At 36.6% G+C, this 12,195-nt stretch overlaps 1 protein-coding gene across 1 annotated transcript in view; it reads left to right on the forward strand.

Moving 5' to 3' along the window:
- Window positions 1–1,037: 1,037 nt before the first annotated feature.
- The window catches only part of LOC129744768 (SOX domain-containing protein dichaete), a 191,353-nt gene continuing 180,195 nt past the window's right edge, over window positions 1,038–12,195 (forward strand). Inside the window, exon 1 of the mRNA XM_055737466.1 lies at window positions 1,038–1,881. The gene's annotated coding sequence lies outside the window, so the exon portion shown is untranslated. The remainder of the gene's footprint in view (window positions 1,882–12,195) is intronic.

Raw genomic sequence — 12,195 nt, forward strand, 5'->3', positions numbered from 1 at the left:
GAAGGGGGCACCGTGTTGTTTGGCCGAACGAGTAAGCGGGAGGAAGCGTTTTCGACGAGGAAGAAAGCGAGCCGAACAAAGCGAAGAAGAATGGGACGCACCAGAAAGGAGAGAATGAAACACCTTTCGCAACCAACGAGACACAGACACTCACAAAAAACACCCCCGCAGCAGTTTCAGCCCAACTCTTGGTTAAACTCTCGGCGAGACGAACCCGGCTGGTGTCTGTTTGGGTTCAAAATGTAGCTATTTCCTTTCATCCAATTAGAATTCATCCTTTGTTCGGGTTGACATTGGCGTGTGGAATCGTCGTAAAGCATCTGGCTGGGATGGGTGTGTTGGAAACGATAAAGACGGAGAGAGTGAAAAGGAAGTGCGAACAAAAGAAACATATGATACCGCTCTTTTCAGCGGAAAATTTCCAGGGATGCACTGTTGCCATGTTTTTCCGTTCCGATAGGATTTCCCCTTCGCTTAGCGAAGAAGTCGATGATACCAATACAGTGAAGTGAGCGCACTTGTTGGTGCCTTCTTCGATGGTTTTCTTCTCGAGACTACGGTTGTCTCGTTTCAACATCTGCTTTGCTCGGATCGAAAAAGCCAACGCCTTCTTGGTCTCGGAGAAACGATTGATAGCGGGCGCTCTTCGTTCATTGAGGAGACTACGCATGCCCGAACCCTCCACGACCTTACAATTGCCCGATTTCCTCCGGCAAAAGTTAACTTGACGGGGGGTCACGATGTTGACAAGAATCCTCTCGGGAGCGTACTCGCTAACCATGATGCTCTCTATCTCTCCCGCTGGACTCTCGACTATCCAAACATGCCTGCAAAACAGGTTCCTGTATCTCGGAGTACTCTCCCGAGATTCCTTTCGACTGCCACCCCCCGGAACACCGCCGCCCGTAGACCCCATTGGGCGACCCCTCGTGGGTTCACAACTTGGCCCCGTGGTATTGTTATTGTTGTTGTTCCAGCTGCACTCGCTCCGGCCGATGCCGTAAACAAGTATCGTTAAATGTCAGTTACGTCGAAGGTTTTTGCAAGTTTGGATGTTTTATTATCAATTATTACAAACAAACGTACAAGTGGTGTGCGGTGCAAAAGCGCAAATTTTCCCCCGCAAAAACGAAAACGCTCGCGAATTGTGCGGTTTTGAAAATATACGATAAATAAATCACTTAATTAGCGTTCCGCGCCGATTGTGATCGGTTACCGTCGGTGTGGAAGTGAAGTGTGCTTTTTTCGGGGAATTCCACTACTAACGTGTGTAGAGTTTCATTGCCATTTTTTTCACTCAACAAATCCCCAAATGCAAAATGTCTCCATTGTTGTGACACTCTTCTCACCGAATGACGTTCAAGGTGTCCAAATTTTGAAACCGCCGCCTGTCAAAGTTCGCGGGACGTAGGTTAACGCCCTACACAATGCTGCAGAAATGACGAGTGTCAAGTGTCAAACAGAATAACCACAAATCTACGGCCGAAATAGGTAATCATCACTCGACAACGACGACGCCCCCTTGCCTAAAAAACCCCGGTGTTATAAAATGATTTGAAAGCGGAATATCGACAAGAAAAAAAATCAGTGACCAACCCCTTGTCTTGTGTTGTGTTGTCAACCCCAAAACCACGTGAGTGTGTCACCACCGTCTCTGATCTCAAAACGAAAGCCCTCATCCTTCTAGTTAGAAGTGAGCCTCCTTTGTGTATAAAAATCCTGGCAAGAAGCAGAATGTGCTAATAGATATCACATAATCGCTTCTACGCGGATCACCCCCAATTTCAAAATAAAAAGCGAAATCCAACGTCAAAACTGTCAAACCGGACAATAATCAACGAAGCGAAAAGGAGCGAGTGAGCGACATAACCCCGGAACAAAGTAGGCATCATTCGGCATATTCTTTTTTTAATTTTTTTCTCTGTAGCACCGATTTTTGCTTATCACAAATTTATGCCGCCGCCGCTAGCGCGGCCACGCATAAATTGACGATGATCGCCATGCCGACGCGACGCGCGAGACGTGTCGCGCGTGCTGCAGTGAGAGCTACCGATGATGAGCTTCTACTGCTACACCTTCTTCGATTTTTTTGGTCTGGTGCTGTTGTTGATGATGTTTTTTTTTGTCACAGGTTCTTCTAGGGATCTAGCCAAATCAGCCGTCTCCGATTATATCGATGCTAATTTGCATACACTTTTTTTCCTCCGTCTTGACACAGAAGACGATCAATCGGTTGATATCAATGAAGGATGAGCTTGAAAAAATTGGGTTTGCAGTTCCTATACACGAATCTAGTTATATTGTTAGCACGGAAATTATTTGAAAACATCTGTTACGTGGAATTAGAATTTGAACTCAGGTGTAAAACGACTTATTATATTCGCTCTTTCGTTGGAGTCTCTTCTAAATTGAATATTTCTCTATTTCCAATCGAAGCAAGAATGAAGTTTCTATCAATTCACTATATTTTAAGTGGTAAATTTGAAATTGTGAAAGAAAAACCTTAAAAAACATTGATTACGATATTTTCCATACAACCATCCGTTCAATAACGAATGAAATCACCTGTTGGATAATAATGAACCTCATTTTCAAACCGGTCCCAATTTTGATCGCGTCAATCGATTTTGATGGAACTCGGCCAGGTAGTAGATCAAACATTTTTACGTCTTTTGCTTTTTAGCTGAATCTTTTTTTAAGGTCATAGTACAGCCTTCAAATTTTTCGGAGGGTCAGTTGGATAGTTGAACTAGATTTTGTGAATATTTCATAATAAAATATCAACCCAGATTAAAATGGCAACTGGCCAAAGTTGGAAGCGAGTGCGCTGCTTCACGCGATTTCATTCTTTTTTGAATGCAACTGTACATAATTATAAGATTTTTGGAGTGTAGATAAAATTGTGGACATTTAAATCTTTAAAAATTGGGCCCTCAGAATGAGAGGTGCCAAAATCATTGATTTTGAGTTAATTTTACCAATTTACATGTAGCACAAAACTTGATATTTTTAATTTTTTTTTAACTTTTTCAATTGAATTTATATTGCTTAAACTAAAAAAATAAATGAAAAACCGAACACCTTGACAACTATAAAGCGCGTTTTTCGAAACTATAACTTGGACACTTATTCTTCTCTGATTCTGAGGGCCACAAATGTGTTTCTGAGTTGATTTTTATACCCTTTAAAGAACTTTTAAAGAATTTTGTAAGATTGAATTGTTTTCTCTCAGATAATGTTGAAAAAAATATTCTTTTTCAATTTTTATTTTTATTTCAATCATATTCTTCTTGAACAAGAGGTTTTTTTTCTCATAACGTTGAGTTGTAATATATTGCGTTCCGAAAATGTTTGCACAGTTTTTCAAAATATTAAAAGAAAACAATTAAAGCCCTTGTATGATGTGAAATGAAACTCTTGGTTGGACTTGAATGTCAGATTTCAAAAAGTTTTTAAATGTTTAAAAATGGTTAACGAATTAAATGGTCCACACATGAAATTGCTAGAATTTTTCAGCATGTGTCTGGGCCGGACAAATCCGGGCCATTTTATACAAAAATTTGGCAAAATCCGGGCATTTGATTTCAAAATTGATGATCATAGATCGGGCCAATATCCGGACAAATTTAGGCAAAATTCAGAAATTGAAAAAAAAATTTTCATCAAAACTCGTCGACAGATTTTAAATCGTTATTTAGGCTTCCAAAAAACCTGTCATGATTATTTTTATAAAACTAGATCGAAAAATTTCGTTTTTTGAGGCATGAACAAAATAATCTTTCATTACAATCTGTTTTTTTTTTCGTTAGATTTGCCAAATAAAATGAATAAATCCGGACATTTTTCAATGAAATCCGGACAACCAGGCTGGGCTGGACTGTTTAAAAATTTTGTATAAAATATCTGGGCAAACCAGGATAAAACCGGCAACCTGGCAACCTTATCCATACAGGATTGCTCCAGTGATGAAAACAAATGAAATTATCAGCTGGGTCGAAAAACACGTTTGGAGATCTTCATTTTGAAAGATAAAAGTTATCTGATTATGAGTAAGGTTTTGGAGTTTCGAGAAATTAAGAAAACAACATTATTTTTTTGCTGGGAGCTTATAGAGTAAGCTTGCCAGATTGCCCGGTTTTATCCGGGTTTGCCCGGATATTTGATGCAAAATTTTGAGAAAGTCCGGTCCGGCCCGGTTGCCCGAATATCGTGAAAAAAGCCCGGATATTGCCCGGATTTTTTAACAATTTTCACAAAGAAACCAAAAAAAAATCAAAGTTTTTGAGTACGTTTCAGCAAAATCGATTATTGGTATGGAAATATTCAATGGTTGTTTCAAATAATTTCGCTGATTTACTTTTATAAACCTTTAAATATTTAAGTGTGCCAAAAAGTTGTTGGAAGTCTGCAATTACATTAATAAAATATTACTTTCGAATCTTTTTTGCATTTTTTCTTTGCTTTTAAATATAATAACACCTAAATTTTGCCCGGTTTTCGCCCGGTTTTTGGATTTGAAAAATTGAAATCCATGCCCGGATTTTGCCTGGTTTTTTTGAAAAAATGCCCGGAATTGCTAGGCCCGGATGGTAGTGAAAAAAATTCTGGCAACCTTATTAAAGAGCTGTCAAACTTCGTCAAATGCGTTTTCTCGTATTCACCGTATTCAAAATTCGATACAGATTGTCAAATGTAGAACTTGGCTTGCCAAATCATCAACCTGCGGGCAAGCTAATTTGAATCTATCTGGAATATTCCTCTTAAGGTTAACAAGGTAAAATTGTTGCCCCTGGATATGGGAATTTCGGGAGTTTGAAGGCCTTGGCGATCATTCCTCATATAGAGTTTGCCACGTGGTTGTGCAGAATTATTTTTCCCATCTCGCGTTCCGTCTTGGATAAGTTTTAAAGGCGGAACGCGAGACGATATCCTTTTTCAAATCCTGACAAAAATTACACCGCTAGATAAACAAACCTTACAGAACAAAGCGAGATCATCAGTGGCTCGGTTTGACAACCAGAGGCGCTGCTGTCAATAAAATAAAACGACGTGATTCTAAGCTTTAAGTGTATGAGGTACCGAAAGCTTCAGAATATAGATGTCTTACTCTCATTCACCCAAAATGAGAAAAAACACATAAAAAGCATGTTTGGAAAAAAAATCAAATTAAAAAAAAAATTATCCAAATTCGACTTCTTCAAGCTATTCCTTTCACCCAATACTCATATAGTGGGAATTTCATTTGATTTTCAATAATTAAAATTATTTTAATGTTCAGCAGAAGTCAATGGCAATATGGCGTCTGATAGCAAAATTGGACTTCTGTTCGTTTGGTTATACCCCAATACCCCATTGTGGGATTTTCATGCGATTTTCAGTGATAAACAGCATTTCAAAGTTCAGCGGAAGCAGCCATCTTGAATTTAAGATGGCGTCAGATAGTGAAATTCGACTTTTACTCGTTTAGCCATTCCACCCAATACCAATATTGTTTCGATTTCATACGATTTTAAGCCATTTTCAACATTTTAATGTTCAGCGGAAGCCGCCATCTCGGATTTCAAGATGGCGTCTGATATCGAAATTCGACTTCTACTGGTTGATCTCTTTCAACTAATACCCATATTGTAAGGGTTTTATGCGATTTTCAGTCATTTAAAGTATTTTCAAGTTGAGTTATAGCCGCCATCTTCGAATTTAAGATGGCGACAAACAGCAAAATTCGACTTCTACTCGTTTATCACTTTCATCTTATGATCATATTGTGAAGGTTTCATGATATTTTCAGTAAATTTCAGCTTTGGAAATAAAAGCGGAAGCCGCCATCTTAGATTAACGATGGCGTCAAGCAAAAAAAAAATCCTACTATTTTGGCCCTTCCACTCAATACTCATATTATAGAGATATTCATACCACTTCCAATAATTTGAAGTTTTCAATTATTTTTATATATATTTTTTTTTTTTATTTTAACTCGAAACCAACACACATCCTGATAAAAAATTGTTTAGAAATGGGAGTTTCAATTCAAATATGTGCTATCTAACCTGAGCGTGTCCTGTTTTGACATCTTGATCGTGAACTGTCACTAAGTTTTATGGCAGTTTGATATTCAAGCACTGAGTGCTATTATAGAACATGCAAAAGAAAGCTTGGGGCAAACTTCTATGTTTGTGTTTTATTATAGTTTGTTGAAACTTACGGTTTCCTCCGGAACAGCAGCAGCACAGCGGCACAGCAGCAAACTTCTGCTGCCACGACCAGAACCAAAACATTGTTTGTTTAGGTTTCTCTTGCAATGTTCAATTCGCAATCGAGAACAATAGATCAATGATTGCTGATGACAGTTGATGATGATAAACGTGGTTTAAATGTTTACATCATCACACGGTTAGTCGAGAATACTCAAATTGTGTTTGTGGTAACACAACAGTGTTGCCAGATATTCTGGGTATGAGTATCAAAGTACTCATTGAGAAATGAGTACTTTCCCGGTTAGGAAAGTGGAGAGTGCGACAATAGCAATCACTAATGAATTGTGAAGTTATGTAATGACTAGACTGACAAAACACGAATAAAGATAACTCTATTCCACCACTGAAACCTGCGTTTTCAACATAGTTTAAACAGAGTATTCATAACTTTTTCAAAAGAACTAAAACAGTATGCTTAATAAAAGCTTTATTAGTGTTTTCAAAACTATCTGTAAACATATGGTCGAAATAAAAATGTAAACTTTTTCCATGACCATAATTAAACGAGTTGCACAAAAAAATGCCATAATTAAACCATAATAAAACATCCTATTGCTAGTTAGCTTAATCTGTGTTTCTTGTTGAAGGAAACTGTAGACAGAAGATGAAGTAAATCAATAAATTAAATGACAAAAACATTAGAGTATACGTTCAATACTAGCAAAGTGATTTCCAAGAAATCTGTTTTTTAATCACAAAAAAACATCAATAAGTATCAATGTAAACTTTCCAAAAAAAATTTTCCGACAAAAATCGATCGATGAACAACGCTTAATAGATTAGTCTTCCATCAGGATAGATCCTCCGTGGGTAATTTTGACGATCTAATGTTTGATCGGTGGGTGATTTGAAGTGTTTTTTCGAAAACAAAATAACAATTTTTTTTTTTGATAACTTTTCTATTATCACAAAAATATCTATACCACTGTTTTCTTTATAAGTCTTCTTCTTTGTGTTGGACACAAATTAAATTAAACTGAATTCTGTTAAATTCGCACCATATTTACACGGATGAACAAAGTTTTTGAAAAACAATCGACTAAGAAAACATCGATTGAAATCATTATTGAATCAGGATCTTTCGAAGTCTTACTTTCATCAACAAAAAATGGTAAACAAATGTTAGAAAAGTACTAGCCACTTGCCACCAGCAGTGATAACTTTAGCACACTGTAGTGATTTTATGCCATTCTTTTTTAATTTTCTTAGATTCAAACCCGAAATGAAAACACTTTCTTCCGCGTCAACAAATGTCTTTAATCTGATCTTTATTTTTCAAGCTTATTATGACTAGATCAATCATTATCTTTCATACTTATTTCTATCTTATGTCCTCTTCAACTGTCCTTATTCCTAACGGTACAAGCAATTTTCGTTCGATATGAACCCGCTACTAAATTCTTAGACTGCATCGTAATTCAAACTTTACTCGCCTATTCCTTACAAACATGAGACTCATTTACGAATAATCTCAGCTCGAGGGATAAGAATATTCGCATATGAGTCACAAGAGTCACGAACTTTTGACAGGTTTTACCGAAAAATGGTGCATTCGATTATTTTCATGAAAACAAGTTTTAAACTTTACAAGCGTTTTTCTTGGTTTGCAGTTTTTCACATGGGACTCATATGCGAATATTTAGGGGCAGTATAGCTGTCACTACTGAAGTCTCATGGGAAAAGGAAGGAAGAGTGTAAAAAAACAAACGAAGTTTTGAAAGTCGTCGTAAAGAAAAAGATTAACATAGAAAGAAAAGTTTGAAACGTTTTTAAATTTTTGTGTAGGGGGGAGATGTGTAGCCGATGATTGCTAATGTCATCTCGTGGAATAAACATTGGTGACTCTCTCGGCAGTTTGCACTTCACTTTACACACACAGACTCAGATGAGATGTGCTTCCCATCAGTCCACGTACAATCGTCTCGGAGACAGGATGTGTCCAGTATTTCCCTGTTCAGCCAATTGGCTACAAACCAAATCTGCACAATTGAGTTTCTCAAAACCTGGGGTCTAGAAAGCTTCTTTTTGGTTCAAAACTCATCCATGATTGTTTTTAAGAATTTTTAAGTAAATTTTAACTTCTAGGTTTGTAAGGAAAAAAAAACAAAATTTGTGTCTAAAAAATCCACATAATTTTTTTTTCTTCTGTGGAACGAAGTAGCGAAGTATTGCCCGAAAAGTAGTCATGCAGTACTTCGCTAGGCACCAGCAGCCAGTTAAATTGATTATTTTTCAATTCCAAACGACATACTCCTAATTCACAGCTGACAACTTTTTTACCTAATCAGAAACGAAGTTGCCATATCCAAAAAAAATTGTTCAGCAGTAAATTTTGTTATAAAAATTTATAAATTATTTAAAAAAAATATTAGCAGTTTCGGTTACACAGAAGAAACAAAAATGATATTAATTTTTCAGAACAAAATATAAAAATAACCTTACAAACCTCAAAGTTGAAATTTTCATATGTAAAAATTTTGCGAAAAATCATGGATGAGTTTTGAATCAGAACAAAGCCTTTGAAAACTCTGGGTTTAAGAAATTCTATAATGACGCAAATCAACTCAGTCTAATAGACTTGAATGTGCGCTTCCCGAGTAACATAGGTTAAGCCAATTAGCATTAGAAAGTTTTATTATGGTTTTATTGTAGCATTTTAAATTGAGCTGGCTTCATCACTGATTTATTATTTTCATGAGAAATGCTTGGAGTCTTAATCAAACATTTGTTTTCAGGTAGTTCTGAAAACGCCAATAAAGTTTTTACTAAAAAGACTGTACTGTATATTTTATGTGTCACCAAACCACTTGAATGCATAATGGTTTCATCGAAGTTATAAAAATTGATCATGATGACGTTTCTTGGAAAGGGAATTTTAGCTCTATAAGAGTTCTGGTGATGCATAAATTGCGCCTTACGTTTTTATGAAGATTATAGTCCTAACAAAGTTTTGCTGCCATAATAAAGCTAAAATTGTAACTAGTATTCTGTTCATAGTAGTCTGAACAACTTTGGAAGACTCAATTGATTCAGTCAAGTCCAATGTTGAGTTATATGCAAAATTTGGACGCTGTCATACATTAACATCGCGTTAACAAAAAAGTTCAATGTTATTTTTAAAGAATTGCGTCAACTTATATTAGGTCATTACTGTATTTCAGGAATGTGACGTTTCAATCCTTTTTAAAAAAATATCGAAGTAAATTCATTTTATAGGCTCCATCGCTCTACAACAATCATTTTCCAAAGTTATCAAGGAACCGCAAGAACCCTCAAGCGCCTTTCGATGGGTAATGTTGTTGATCTTATCAATCAAAAGGAATAGAAGTGAGAGTTAAGAGTCTTCCCTATGGCACTCCAAAGAATGATATCTCTGTTTGGATTCGTGTAGTCTGTAGTATGTGTCCGAGCTCAGACGTACCAGAGTTGTGACTTACCATGGAGATCCGAGGTGGGAGAAAAAAAATGAAACAACAAAATAAAAAATAAACCACGTTGGGCAATACTTTTTAACATATCAATCGGGCCGAGTGCTCCCCATCTACTCAACTTCACTCAGCTCGTAGTTCAGCAAGCTGTTGAGGGGCTGCCTGATGAAAGAAAAATAAATAAACTTTCTTCCCAAGCGCTGCCTAAGCGTTGTGGGTCTTCGAAGCCGATTTCGGTAAAGTACTTTGGCTTAAGCTGATCTGAGTTCGTTCGACTCAAAGATCCAGTGATGTCTATCTTGAGAGTTTGTTGTCTTAATTTGGCACGCGGCTCGCGGTTCTTCCATTATTGATGGAATGCTTTCAATCAATCATCTCTAGCACTGAGGTCAAATGAAGCCTATTATAGGAAGAACATTCGAACGTTTTAAATTTTGGTGGAAAGAGCCTCCAAAATCGCAGTTTTTAATCGATAAAGTTAGCCCATAAAAACTTAGCGAAACGAGCTTTTTCGATTTTTTTTTAAATAAAAATATAGTTTTTTTTCAATAAAGATGTCTAGTGAGTATTTTTTTTATTCGAATCGATTTTTCTAACCCAGCATATTGTCCACACAAAAAAATAAAACCTTCTTATCAATGGTTCACAATCAATACGAGTGTTTTCGTCCCTATTTTGTGGCCTTTAGGTAACAACAGAAGAAGGAAAAAAACAACTCCACAAAAATCATAATTATTTCAACTGAACACGCGTCACCAGAATATGTGCTCCAGTCGAGTAAAGTACGTACCTAAGTATATTCACAAAATCAACCATTGCTCATTCAACGGTTTCATTATTTCTCCAAAATACAACGAGACTGGTACAGTAAGGTAAATTTAAGGCGGGGGTGTGATGGCGCAAATCGGCTGGTGACGAAAAGTCGACCAAAAATATGTATAATGAGGAGGACTTCATTCGCTCTTTCTATTTCCCTGTGTACAGGTTTGAATTATGTATCAAGTGCCTGTTTGTTGGTGGTCACATTTAGAACGGCTGCCAGTTGTTTGTTGGAAAAATGTTTGCTATAGGCAAAAGGAAGTTTCGAGTGCCTCCAGTCGGTCGTTCGGTTGTTCATTCAGTAAAAGGGAAAATTGGGGATGGCGTGTGGTGAAGTCAAGTTTTTTTTTTGTTGAAGGACGTCCCAATGCCAGTTTTGTGTTGTTGCTTATTTTTTTTTAAAGCTGGCGTACAGTCAGACGAATATGGCTGCCACTAAATATGAGGTTGATGACGATGATGCTAGGCGTTGTTGATGTGAATTGTGTGGATAAATATATTTTCAATTGCCTTCGGTAATGGGCCACTTGAAATGTATACATGTGAGTTATTCTATGCGGTTAGAACTTTGTAGCCGAGCTTTATGCTGCAAAATGCTATATTTTAAGTGCTCTTTCTGTGGTGTACCAATTGGTAGCAGTCAACCGCTCCATTCGATAGGTGGTTTGTGAATTAATTTCGAATTTCCATTGCACCGACGGCAGCGGGGAATAACTCAGCGTACGTTATTGATTAAAGCTCAAAGGACACATCTGTAAAAATGAAACACTATGATATGCTCATAGATTAAGGTTGTCAGAATTTTCTCAATACTTATTCGGGCCGGAGAAATTCGGGTAACTTTATATAAAAACCTGGCAAAACTCGGACATTTGATTTCCAAATTAACCTAGAAATTATTCAACAAAAATTTAGAAAACAGAAAGACATATTTCGCATCGTAATGTGCTGTATTATTTGTTCTAAGCTTTCTCATGATTATGTTTATAAAACTTGCTAAAAACATTTCGTAGGTATGTAGGCATAAATAATAACAATGGTTAGTAACAATGTGTTTTTTTTATTTCCCGGGCTGGGATGGACTGCCCCAAATTTTGTATCAAATATCAAGGCAAACCAGATAAAACCGGGTAATCTGAGTTTTAGATGAGTTTTACATAGAATAATATCTGAGAATTTTTTCGTTATTGAAATGTGGAAAAAATTGATTTATATTTCTTCGAACAAACTTCACAGATTTCAAATTGGGCCTCTACAACTATGTATCGGCGGGTTTAAAGCAGTTTTCAACACTAAAGATAGGCCCATTGTAACATCCAAGCATCTCGTATGGATTCCACGTAATTGGAACAGAAATACGCGCCGCACTGTTCCATTTGATTTATCAACAGGCTATGAACACATAGAGCTGTGGTTAAAGACCTTCGAGGAGTAGGGGAGAATGAGGATACTTGATCCCTGGGGATACTTGATTCCTTAGCAATATCTCGAATCTGGAATGTCTTACAAAGATCAAATGTTCTAGAAAAATGTGCCAAAATGAGCAAAATAACAATGCTTGTAGTTTAAAAATTTTTAACGAAATAATTGTTTGAGTAATTGAACTTCGTTTGAAAAATTTCACAAAATGTCACTTGAAGATCTTTTATCATCACTTTAAAATGGTCCTTACATGGGAAAATTATGAAAAAAAT

The sequence above is a fragment of the Uranotaenia lowii genome, chromosome 2 (assembly GCF_029784155.1).
Source record: "Uranotaenia lowii strain MFRU-FL chromosome 2, ASM2978415v1, whole genome shotgun sequence".
Classification (NCBI taxonomy): Eukaryota; Metazoa; Arthropoda; class Insecta; order Diptera; family Culicidae; genus Uranotaenia; species Uranotaenia lowii.